This window comes from Colossoma macropomum, unplaced genomic scaffold (assembly GCF_904425465.1).
Source record: "Colossoma macropomum unplaced genomic scaffold, Colossoma_macropomum, whole genome shotgun sequence".
Taxonomy (NCBI): Eukaryota; Metazoa; Chordata; class Actinopteri; order Characiformes; family Serrasalmidae; genus Colossoma; species Colossoma macropomum.
In genome coordinates this window covers 28,722,178-28,735,835 of record NW_023494784.1, presented here as the reverse complement: position 1 = coordinate 28,735,835, position 13,658 = coordinate 28,722,178, and the positions used below count along the sequence as shown (strand labels likewise).

The following is a 13,658-nucleotide window of genomic DNA, read 5'->3' as shown; positions in this document are numbered from 1 at the left end:
AGAGGGAACATTTTGCAGTGGGCGTGTCTTATAGATGGAGCATCTTGTAGTAGGAGTGTCTTGTAAGACTGTTCTGTGGTATTGTGTAGTAGGTGTGTATTGTACGAGTATCTGAGTGTCCTGCAGTGGGCGTGTCATGTACTGGAAGTGTCCTACAACGGGCGTGTCATGTAGCGGGTGTGTCTATTGGGAGTGTCTTGCAGTGGGCGTATTTTCTATAGGGAGCAATTTGTTGTAGCAGTCTCTCAAACAGTGGACACGGGTCTCACAAGTGGACATGTCTCACAGTAGGCGTGTCCGTCACGGGGCCTCCAGTGCAGCAGCTCCAGTATGATGAGCGACCACCGCTTCCTGCTACGCGCCTCCTGCCGTGTGATTGGTCAGACTGAGTCACGTGTGTGGTGCAGCTGTCCGCGCGCCGCGCTCCATTGTTTCCCATCGGCCGGAAGCGCTGCTGCTGCTGCTGCCGCTGCCGCTGCTGCTGCTGCTCTCCAGCCGCCGCTCCGCAGACCCTCATTACACCGCAGCAGCGCGTGTACTAACCTGCGCCGTCTTCATGATATGCCATCCATATTCAGCATTTCGTCCAGCGCGTGTATGAATAAGAGACAGCACGCTGCCCGAGCCACCGCTGCTGTCAGGTTTCATGAGTCTTGAGGATGGAACAAAATGAATGGTGAGTGCAGCGTTATTATTCTCCATTCGGCGAATTCGTGTTGTGTCGTTTTGACGTTGGCACGGCTTAACTGGGCGACACGACTTCAGTTCAGCATGGGTCCCTTTGTCTGAGCTAAGTGTGGGTGTAAGTCGGGTTTAGGTGGGATCTGTGCTGGTGCAGTGTTATGTAGCACTGATTGAGCAATGGGAGAAATCTCAAAGCCAATAAAGCCAGTGCAGCACGGAAGCCATACATGGGTTAATGGGCTTTTGACATGACCATATGGGCTGATTTATTAAATCATAAGAATATTATAATCTGTAACATACCTGAAAGATATCTAAACAAATGAATGTCTGCACACAGACTTTAAATATATTTAAAAAAATGTTCCTTCTTGTGATACAGGAGTAGACACATTCATATGCCATGACAAATCTTCTGTCTTCTATTATTCATTCTGATTTTAGGTCTTAGGTAGGCTGCATGTAGGTTTGCATGTGGTGTTCAACATGTCTTTGTGTGTGTGTGTGGTGTAGTGTAGTGTTACACGTGTAGTATATGCATGTACTTTTGGCATTTTAGGAATATAAAGAGCATAAAGAATTAAGATTGTGCACTGTACATAATAGTGAGGGGGTCTCTCTCACCACCCTGCTCTCATACCTCTAAGAAGCAGTGAGGCAGAGATCCACAGAGAAGCCAGGCTGCCGTCATATCTTTCCCTGAGAACGGGCAGCTGTGTCAGGCAGAGCTGTGCCCCCCCCCTCTCCCCTGGGAATTCTCCCTCCAGTAATGAGGGAGCACTCTGATGGCCCATGCAGGGCCTCTAGCCAACGCTGTAATGGCTGCTTTTACCCACCATATAGCAATACTTAATAGCAAGTTTGTTGTGGAATATAGGATGCTTTTTATATGCAGAATCTTCATGTAGTTATGCTATGAGCTGATATATGTTAGTGTGTCTGATATATATCGTTGACACAGTCTTTACAGATATTTCAGAGACAACAGGTATTATAAGTAGTGGTGCCATCATTATTAAACCTAACTGTAAATTCAAGCATTGTGTAATTAATGAAATTTATATTTGTAACTTTTTTTTTTGTTTTTCTTCAACAGAGATTTGAAGTGTCATATTGTTCATTTAAGGTAAGAATTTGGCTGTTGTCTTTTTTATTGTGCTTGCTCTGTTTTGTGGTACTAACGTAAATTTATTAATGTTAGAAATTTGTTGACATTGATTTGTTTTTTATTTGTTTATTCTAGGCTTGAATTTCTGATTAAACTGTTCACAACTACCATAATTGTCCTCAAAAGACCCCCTGGGGTAGCTTCAGTCTTTGACAAACAACTGCATTTTAGTGTCTGTTGTTCCGGAAATAATATCCCTTTTCCTCATGTTCATCACTCAACCAAGTGGATTATCATCTGTCAATACAGATAATTGCCTGGCTTCAGAAACCAGTGCCTCATATAGCTGATAATTCTTTTGCCTTTCGTTTAGCTTGAGACTGCATTTGTCATTAGGGGGAAAGCTGATCTGATGGGTATTAGTGCTTTCTCTTTGGCAGATTGGTTTGGATCCTTAGTGGCTTTCCTCAGTGATGGATTACCATTAATAGGTTTTAAAAGGCAAGTCCTCAGTATGTATGATATCGGTCCCTCTTTTGAAAAGTGGCTAATAGCTATTATTGTCTTTTGCTTACAGTAAGTTGGAAGTAATGCATCGTCCTTTTTTATGTGAGAGAAAAGAGTCATTAGGTCAATTAAATCATGTTTTATTTATGAGTATGAGATGAGGAAGATTCAGGGGTTAATTTCACTCGGCTGAGATTGTGGTCTTGGGCACCATTTTTGTCTCCAGTCTGGCTCACCGGACTAATCATTTCAATTCCATGTAGGGCATGTAGTTAATTATTTACATCAGAAATATGTACCTTGTTGGGATTTATTTGACACTCTAAGACCGGAGCAGCTGGTACATACGCATGTTTGTTATTGGTCCTACATTTCTGATGTAATGTTTGATCCCAGAGCCACTGGTGTCACAGCTCCACTTGCCTTCTCTTTTTAAGTGTTCTCTAATGTAACTCTCTTTCTCATACTGTACATATGCTACATTTGCATGAGTTGCTTATGATATGCTGTTAACAAAGGTTGGGATTTCTGAGCTATTGTGAATCACTGATATCGCTGATTAAGGTAATTGCTGTTCATTGCTAGGTTTCAGGGACCAAAAGCAAAACTGTAGAGAAGCATAATGTCTGATTAAACACTTACTGTGATTTACAGCAGTAACACAGAAGTAAACCAGATTCTTCAAGAAAGTTTAGCTGTTTTTTTTTTTACTGTCAGAAATTAATAAAGCATTGTTTGCCCAAATACAGCTGAATGAGGCCTGGGATTTTGGTGTGGTAGGTTGAATATACAATACATTTGGCAGTGGATAAACATCTGAGAAAAATTAATATTGCATGCAGGGTATATTGAGCGTTAAACATTTTACAGTAATGTGGAGTCTTTAGGTTATTGTATTGATTATTTATTTATTTATTTATTTGCTAGGTCAGCGATGGAGATAATTTCCTATTTAAGGGTGATATGTCCTGTGGCTAGCTAGGAGACCAGCACCAAATCTGTAACATGCCCCTGACAAGCAAAATGTAAAATTCTACTTACTGCAGCTTTAGTTAAATCAGGTTCAGTGTAGATGGTTAAACATGGTGCCAGTTGTCTGTAGCGGTGAAGAGAAGTGCAGCACCAGTGAGATGGGACACTGACTCTGAATGTGGCACTGTGCCTCATTATCTGCTTCCACTGTTGCTCCTTCACAATCCCTTTTGTCTTCAGGGAGTCAGCTGAGTGCAGTAATGCTTCACACCATGCACACACACATTCACACACATATGAACATGCAAAAATGTGAAGATACAAACACACATACAAGTATATATACTATATACATATTTATTTATATTATATTACAATGTATTTTTAAAAATAGGAATTATAAATCTAATTTAAGCCTTAAAGGATTTTACTGCCACACCTCTTTCTTGCTCATTTTCTCTCTTTTCCTTTATTTATCTATCCAGTGTCAGTCATCATCCTCATGGGAATAAGATGTAATTACTAGACCTATGTGGTACATTTAAATAGATTTAAATGGCAATTACACATATTTTAATTAGAAAAGCCCCATTGTGAAATTTTTGGGACCATGTGATAACTGAAAATGAACACTTTTTATTGTTGCTGATACCAGCACGAATAACTGAAATTGTTTTTCTTCTCTCTGCATTTTAAAACAATTGTACACTATAATCTACAGTACCATGACCACCAGTTACTTATTTTTCATTCAAAAGAACAAGTTAATTAATTTTCAGGAGGAGAGAATTTTTTTTGAAGATTAGATAAAACATATTTATGCTTGCACGAGGAAGGGAAACTCAAAATCAAACAAAGAAGCTGCTGGTGTTCTCAGAACAATGGACTGACCACCCCAGAGCCCAGACCTCAACGTCATTGAATGTGTTTGGATTGCCTGCATCATGAGTAGCAAAAAATGCAACAAACTTCTAGGACTGAACTTTGTAAAATTGGAAATATATCCCTGCAGATTTCTTTGAAAATACCGAACATAGTCATTTTCTGTTAACCCTTGTGTTATTTTTGGGTAAAATGAGTTGTTCATGAGACAATTTGTAGAACTAAAGTAATGTAGAATTTTTTGTTATGTTTTACAAAACGTTGCGTACATTTTTTGCTACATCATGCTGTTAATTTGTGTAAGTTTACAAGAAGGAAAATTCCTAGAAAGGATGAGTAGTGCAATACACCAGTGTATACACAACTTACAAATAGGGCTACATTATCAGCTATAATTACCAGCTGTAATTCCAATATCAGGCTAATAATAAAAAAAAAAAACTAATAATTTCCCTTTTGTCAGTGAATAATATTTAATAATACAATTTAATAATAAAAGTTTAATTTGTTTACAGTTTAGTTAATTTCTTCCGCAACAACATGGGCACAGATAGATGTAGTGCAATGATACTGACTCTTGCTGGCACTGAGGGAGGGAGGGTGACGTACTGTTATAATTGTAACAGTCCTGCACTTCATCTCTTTCAGTGTGGTGTCCTAATGCACACACACATACACACACACGTACAAGTGCACAGACCAAAATTAATTTGACTTCCCTTCATGCTGGAATGGCTGGAATTTGTGCATGATTATAACACTGACCTAGCGCTCCTTTCATGTATTCTGCTAAGGCGTGCTGTTAAAGGTCATGGTTTGTGATGTGTTCTAGGGAGAGGAAGAGAACAGTGGCTGGTAGACAGGCACAAACAGGCAGTTTGATCAGTGAGAAAGCCCCACACTGTACCATGCATACACTCCTTCAGGGAAAGAGGGAGAGAGGCCAAAAGAAAAGATGCCTTAATCTGTTTTTGATTTAAGGAACAAAAACACTCCTGGGGGATGAAAAAGAGATTCTGCCTTTTCTAGCCAGCTAAATGCAACAGTAGTTTTGTCATGTATAAAATGATACTGAGTTTGGGGGTTCAGGAGCTTGCTGTACTCACTGGCTGCGATGAGTCATTTTTAAGACATAGGTTTTTACTTTACAATACAATACAAACACTTTGTTATAACTTGTTATTAATCTGATATGAATATCTCCTAACTGACTTATCCATGTTCCATCCACAAAACCATTTTTGCATAGCAACTGTTGCAAGGTTGGACAAGCTCATTCTTTTTTAATGAGAAATTAGTGTCGTTTTGCTACATTCCAGTTTTCTCTATACAGTTTAAAATGTTATGGTAAATTTGCCATTATGCTGATGTTAGCTTGATTACATGACAAATAAAAAGACACCTAATCTGTCCTGTAAGTGAGACCTTTTCAAAGAGTACAAATAGAAAAATGTCATTTCATATTAATAACACACATTAAATGTAGATATTTTGAGCTGTAGTTAAATTTTGAGCAGGTTAAAAGGACCTAGAAAGTTTGTCCATCCTCACAACAGTTGCTACTGAATGCATTTGTGGGTGGAACATGGACTGGTTTAATTTAAATTTGTAAATCTCATGCTTTCTTTGTACATTTACCTTCAAATTAATACTAAAACATGCACACCTGTGCATACGGCCCAGAGTGTAATCTTTTGGGCGTCTTAGCTTATGTAATACTGCAGTCAAATCCAGTCTTAATGAAGAAGCACAATCAGTCACTCAGCCCATTTTGTCTGTAACAGAAGGACTCTTAGAGATCAATTAGAGACTACGGGTGTTTGATGTGCCTCGTTGGCTCCTTCTTTCTCTGTCTTGGCTTTATATCTTGGCACTTCCCAAGATCTTGCCAATGGTACTGGTTGCCATGACGCTTGTATGGAATGTTCATACGTGCAGATACGAGAGCACATGGTTTTCTTAGTTTTCGCTGCAAAATGACATCATATGTAGTGAATGTACTCTGCGTTTTCTGTATGATTCCTGTATCTAAGTATTCTCCTATGCGTATTGACCTTGATGACGTTATCTTAATGTCTTACATCAGATTCCTTCGGCTTTGCATTGCTTTGTAAATTGTGCCATTGGCTACAGACACTCATTGCTTTATAACTGCAGTCATATATTTGATTGTAATATATATTTTTCCATACGGTGGAGGCTTTATGTGCAGTACTCTTAGGGTGTAGCATTAAGTATTGTCTGATAGTAGCACTCAGTGAAATCTGCAGCGTTTCTTTACACTGTTAAGCTGTGAGCGCCTCACTGTTGCATTCTACATCTAGTGCTCTCGCTCAGTAATTTTCCTTTACTATAAGCAGGAATAATGGCAAAGCACTGGACTTTTTTTCCTTTTTTTTCATTTTCACAGTAATGATTGTGACAGTACTTGGCTGACTGAACAGATGTTTTCATAAACAGGAAGCATCTCAATGTTTCGTCACCTCTCACCCTGTCTGCAGTTAATTACACTACTCTAAATCACCGCGTTGAAATTCAGTAGCGCTGCACTGAAGGCCATCATCATTAAAGGTGTGACAGTGTGTCTTTAGAAAGCAGGCCTCTGGAAGGACATCATAGAAGCTGTCATAAAACAGTCTTCTGTTTAGAGCAATTAAAGTGTCCATTTTGAACACAGATCAGGCATCACTACATAGTCATCATCTGTGGTTGGTTTCAGTGACTGGATATCAAACCTGTTAGCCTAACAAAGGGGTTTGCCTTAACAACATAAATGTTAACAATAAACACACACACACACACACACATATATATGTATGTGTGTATATATACATATATATATATATATATATATATATATATATATATATATATATATATATACATACACTACACTGTAGCAACAGTTTGTATATTTTTAATAATTATGAGTCATAGTTCAACGTATTCACTCCTACACTACTTAAGGTTATGCAGCATGTTAAAATAATCCCTATTTAATTAACACACTGTAAGCACATAATGTAGGATGTCATAGAAAACAAGGCTATTGTCATTGTGTTTGCATTCACACGGTGGAATGTACTATGAACACAAAGGCATGTTGAATTTAGCATCTAAATGTTGATAAGTAGTAAAAACTGTTCTAAAATGCTGTAATTCTACATTTAGTAATGTGTTTTTCCTCAGATGTAATATTTACCCTAGTCCACATGTATTGATCTCTCTTTTTAGGTTTCTGAGGGTTTTTTTTTTTCACATGACCAGTTGAGATTTATTCAAATATGCAGTTGAATGAAAATGTATGCAGACTTTATGAAGGAGTGCCCTGAAATACTCCAGCTTAACATTTTCATTCATATTTTGAAAGCAGTGGTATGGCTTGTATCATTTGAATGATATAATATGTGAAATATCTTGTAACTGTCAATGCAATTTCCACAACCAACACGTTATTGCACTGACATATTTTCGACTTGAAAGGAATAGAAACGGAATGGGAGGGTGCGAGGAGTTTGTGATGTTTTTCCTTTCAGTATCAGGCTAAAACATGAACATGAGCAGACAATGAGCAACAGTGAGCATGCATTTGGGCTGGGCTGTTTTGATCGAGCCAGGCTCCTCCTAGTACATAATATTAATTTATATTCTTGGGATGTGATGCGTTCAAATAAGGGAGTTTGTACAGATGTCATTATACAGATTGGGACCATTTTCCTAAAATAATGTTATTTTATATTATTCTGTTCAGAACATTCTGATCCTGCTTGCTCTCTCTCTCTTCTCCATCTCTCTCTCCCTTATATTGCTATGGCAACCAGTTTTAATGTGGGGGAAAAAAACTCAATGGGGAGACAGTTGCCGTATGTTTATGTATTCCAGTCCATCTCAAGGCTGCAGATCGACAAGCTGTACAAAAAAGTGATCATTTGTCAGTCATGAATCACGAAGATACTAATTGGCGTAGTCTATCATAACCTTTTTGATGGGTCAGTAATATGAATCTGACGCCCATTTTTTTTTCTTTTTTAAAATGTAGTGCTTTGTTCAGTGTTAGCGATGAGATATTTATCTGAATGACGTGGAAGCATGACTGTTCATGGTCTTTTTAGAGAAATGTGGGTGTTTCATATGAATTCACAGTGAATATGTGCAGTGCCAGCTAGCTCATCTGTCTGTGGCTCTGTGTGTGGTTACAGCCGACGCTTTGGGCTGAGGTTAACTAAGGTTAAGACAGTTATCCCGGGAACAAGGGAATATGGCTACTCCAGGGATTTTTTTTTGGGTCTAAGCAGATATTTCTGTTACAGATGAATGTGCTGCAGTGCCAAGGTGATGTTCCAATTACCAGACGCTCTGCTGTGCTCTTAAAAGCTCCAAGCGCTGAACACTGAACAATACCAAATCCAGTCCCCCAAGATGTGGAGTTAGTGGAGCTTGCAGAGGAGATATGCGGTATTTGTACTTGTCTCGACTTTAACTAGTGGTGAAAAAAGGCATTCTGTGCACAGCTGCTAGTGTGTCTTCTCAGCTGGAACATGGGCTAATTAATACAGCACGATATCAGTGCGTCTGTAAGATCCTGCTATCAAACCAGCCACAATATGCTGATCGTACCTGCCAATACTGATATCGCTGTGTGGCTTCAGATGAGACACAGCTCTATGAGAACAATGACGTTAAATGCATTGGTGACCTTTACAGCTGGTAAATAGATTTTGTAGTCGGCGATGTGGGATTTTTTTTTTTAAATAGATCACTTGGCCCACAGCAGACTGAGTGAACACTAAAAATCAATGTGTGCATGTAGCTCATTCTACATCATAGCCATTTTACCATGGTTAAAGGAGATACAGTGAGTGCCACCACAAACTGTGCGGACAGATCAGTAGAATAAAAGAACATTATGTGTAAAAGAGTAAAATAATGTTTAATAAATCTATTAATTTTTGTCTATTTCCATTGTTTTGCTATTTGAATGTGGGTTCATCCTACTGTTTCAGTAGAACCATGCAGCGCAATGTTAAGCTCCAATTTAAATGTGATGGACATTTATGGACATGTTATGATGGTAACTTTTCGACCATGGTAACGATTTTGAGGGTTTTTTTTTTTTAAAGCCTTTGAAGATTTAAGCCCTTCTAAGGCTAGGGAGGAATTGAGAACTAGAAGTAGCTGATTAACAGATCAAGGTATGATATGATGGGTGATAGCTTAGATTTTTTACTCTAATATCACTGTGTTTACATTTACAGTTTTGTATTTGGTTATAAGAAAAGCTCCGGTCCTGGTTAGGCATGACGTGAAGCTTTGATAAACTGTGGTAAAATCACTGTAATGCATGGCCTTGAGTGGTAGTGCTTTTATAAAATGGTAGCAAAGTATAATATAATAAAATGCATTGATTTCAATACATAATTTAATTTATTATTAACAATGATGGTAAATGTCCACCAAGCAATATAGTTTGTTAACACTGGCTATGTTGCCAAGCAACACGATGGTCAAGTATTATTCAATGATCAGCACAATAGTTTTTAAAAACTGTGCACAAATTCAGTTGATGTATGCGTCCATATTTCACAACATCAGATGTGATTCAGCTGAACTAAAACCGTACATTTTTATACTAACTCAGCACAGCAGTCCTGATAAGAAAGTGATGCTGTTTCACACACTGTCTAATTGATAATGTGTGTTTCTCACATGAGTAAATGATAAAATAAACAAAGAATTATGCTGCTGAAACATCCCCTGCCTGTAAAACAGCTACTTGTGTGATTCTGCCATCCCACAGTGATTGTTTGGCATGAATGGCAGTTTAGTCATCTTTTGGTGACACACTCTCAATGTCTCAGCCTACACATGCACTCATCTAATTTTAGACTGCACACACGCTAGCTGTCAGGTAGCAGGCAATCAGCAAAGGCTACTGCACTTCTCAGTTAGGCCCCGTACATGTCAAATACGTACTCCGTTGCGCGCGGGTGACGTATGCTGTCCTGTGTGTTATTGTTTCATGCCACAGTCTGTGTCTCATTTCAATTGCATGAAAGTGCAAAAGAGATGAGTCATAAAGTCTGGCACTGCTTCAGTCATCCACAGCGTTACTCTGCTTCAAATTACAACCGCACCATTAGACTCAATTCGCCGCAGTGCTTCATTCAGATCAGATCTTAAGGGTTTTAAGATAATTGTCACTTGCAGTATGAAACAAAGAACTGTTTCAGTAGGAGTCTCTCTGGAGTGAAGTATGTGTTTTCTTCTTTCATTGAACGCATGATCCAGCTTTGAATGATGTGTTGTTGACTCCGAGCTGAACAGACATGTCACAATTGTAATGATATTCTTGTGTTTTGTGCGTAAGACTTTCCTTCATTGTTTCTAGTAAACACAAACAAGATTAGCATCATAGATCCTCTCTGATATCACACGGATGCCTTTTACATATGAAAATGACATAAGATCTCAGTGAGAAAGTGAATTAATAATGTGTGTGTGTGTGTGTTTGAGGGCTTGCGTAGACCCAGACAACCCCAGCCTCCCAGCGCTTGTATTAAAGATGAAAGCATCATTCGCTATGTGAGGTGTTCTGCATCTCTTTCTCTCTCTCCCTCTCCCTCCCTCTCTCTCTCTCTCTCTCTCTCTCTCTCTCTCATTCGCTCTCAGTCAGAGCTTCCAACTTCTAACTTTTTTTCAGGTGGCATGGGAGAAATGCAGACATAAATAAAATATAGTTATATGAATAATTCAGGGGTGCATTGTGATTGACATGAGGGTGAAAGTACCTGATTATGCCACGGCGGTACGTGAGTGGAATGAGGTTTGGAGCACTACTGATGCAGTTGGGATCTGCGAAGCCGTGAAGTCAGAACTCCCCATCTGCATTTCTCTCATATCAAACTCCAGCTTCAGGGAGAAATCAGACTGCTCTCCAAGTGGCGTTTTCTTGCTTATTTCAGAGTGTTTTCTCTGTGTGAACTAGCTTAGTTTTGTCAGTGCTATGATCAAAAATCAGTGTTGCCTCATAGAGACATTTCTAGATTTGATTACTGAATGCAAAAAGACCTGGTTTCGTTATGGTTAGCCTTTTCACAATTGTCACTTATTTTGAAGATTATTTGACTCCTCTGAGTTTTAAAAAGGCTAAAAAATAAAAATGGACTGGCTATCGACACAGCCGTCTAAGCATTTTTCGTTTCGTCAGATGATGCCACAGCCATTAGTAGCCAGGAGTCCAACAGAGCATAACTGGTAGGGATGGAAGTTGATCCCAAAATGAATCGATTGCTTGATTCCAAGCATTCAAGAATCCATTGCCATACCAAAACATCTGCTCACCTGAAGGAGTTGACAGAAAAGAATCAAGAACAACTTAGCCACCCCTTTTTGGTCAGCTAAGTTGATGTAAAGAGTGTTAGCTCTCCCAATTTCCTTCATAAGATTAAATATGTTTAATATTATACCCTTTATTTTTTGCGATGTGTCCTATATCTCTTGGTTTTTGGAATAGAGATTATTGTGTGTCAACTTTTGGAATTGACTCCATCGATTTGCTTGGAATCGCAATCAGAGTCTACTCCAAAATTTCTGGAATTGAATCGCACTAATAACTGGCCTCACTTTCTCTGGGTGGGTATGTCAGCGTAGATGCCATTTAGCTGACGTAACAGAATTGGGCAGTTAGCACTGTCCACTAGAGCTGGGTATTGTTAAAATGTTTTCCAGTAGCGATACCAATACAGATACCTTTATTTCGATACCAATTCTTGAACAATACTTTTTTTCAATAGCCTTTTTAAAATTATAAGCCAAAAGTGGGTGTGGCTTAAATCAGAAATGAATGTGAGGTGCTGGTGTATTTATGGACTGCAGACTAAACAAGAAGTGCTGATGTTAATAATTTGCTTACAGAATGTAATTTAGACAAATCAGCAGTCTAGATTTTGAAACAAGCTTGTCACTCACAAATTCTGATAATACCTACTACTCATATTTAAATTATTAAATTTAATAATTACAATTATTAAAATTAGGTACTACACGGCACAGAATTTTTTCGATACTCAGTAGTGTTGAAGTAAGTTGGTCAGTAGCATAAAGGTACTGAATTTCGATACTCAGCCCTATTCACTCCCAAGAATATTGAGTGTTGAGCCTTTAAGTGTTGAGCATTGACATTTTGTTAGCAGCAGTGGCTGCTTCACCTGACTCAAATGAAGGTGTTGGCCTTCACACTCACAACTAGGTAGCATTGTGTGTGATGTGGAGACTTACCCAATGGATGTATCTGGCATTGACTAAACTGAGAAAAACCTGGGGTAAAAACATTACTTAAATGAACAGTAACACACCATCCATTCCAAGCCTTTCAAAGAAATTAAATAACATAATTATATTAAATTAGCTCTTCTATTGCAAAATTTGACACAGTGTGACAAAAATGCATGGGTATGTTTATCAGGCTTTGTTTCCTACTGTAATAGAGACCAAAAGAAGAAGTTAAACTAATAACTAATCACTGCCTATTTGTCAAAAAGATAAATGTAAATAAATAAATAAATTAATTAAATAATTGATATTTAATCAAGTAATTGTGACAGCCCTAAATCGTTTGCATCTGAACACTATGGTGTATGTTAGCAGTTAATGTTTCCTGATTTTGTGTCGTTCTAGCCAATTATGGCATCCAATTGGAACACTTTTCAGTTGGTGTTTTGTTGAAAGGTTTTATTTAGACATTAGTAAAACTGCTATTTCATAGATGAATGTCTTTCTCCTTAGTTGCCAGTTTAGGGCATGCAAACACTTTGCATTTCACTAGTAGTGGAAATTTTAATGTCCTTTTAATTTATGCGGCAGCACAAGGATTGATGTGAGGAGTAGTCTGTGTGCACCACATTTATTGCTATTAACAGTTCAAGCTGTCGCGTAACACTGGGGAACAAAGGCCACCTTAATGAAAACGACTATTAGAGAACGGGGGTCAGATTGTGTGCGTCAATCATTGTAAATTTGAACCCCCGCACATATAGGCAGGATGATAGAGGAACATTTTTTTCTTCCATTGTTCTGTGTGGAGGATAAGGAGATCAATGCTGGGCGCTAGCTGCAGCAGTCTGCTCCGTGTGCAGGATACTGAGCAGCCAGCCAGCTCTGTCTCGTTTCTTTCATGTGTGTGTATATATATGTGTGTGTGTGTGTGAGTGTGTGTGTGTTTTGATGTCTAATGCCTCAGGCAACTGCAAGTTAACAAATGTACAGAGCTGGAGTGAAGCCTCATTTCCATAAAGCAGTCGGTGTAGTACATTTGCTTAAATGGGCTTCTTTGTCTTTAATTGCCTTGTGTATCCTCGCTTGTTGTTCCCCCAAAAACCTTTCGAGACAAGTGCTATAGCATCCCTCACATTGTTCTTGGTGTTTTTGTGCAAGAGACTTATTTTGGTAAATGCTCTATGAACAGTACATTATGTTAATAAAGGCTGTGGTTCAGCATTATCTGTGT

At 38.5% G+C, this 13,658-nt stretch overlaps 1 protein-coding gene across 1 annotated transcript in view; it reads left to right on the top strand.

Moving 5' to 3' along the window:
• The first annotated feature begins 483 nt into the window (after positions 1 to 483).
• Positions 484 to 13,658, top strand: part of csrnp3 (cysteine-serine-rich nuclear protein 3) — a 33,916-nt gene continuing 20,741 nt past the window's right edge. The window contains exons 1-2 of the mRNA XM_036567468.1: positions 484 to 676; positions 1,781 to 1,810. The gene's annotated coding sequence lies outside the window, so the exon portion shown is untranslated. The remainder of the gene's footprint in view (positions 677 to 1,780; positions 1,811 to 13,658) is intronic.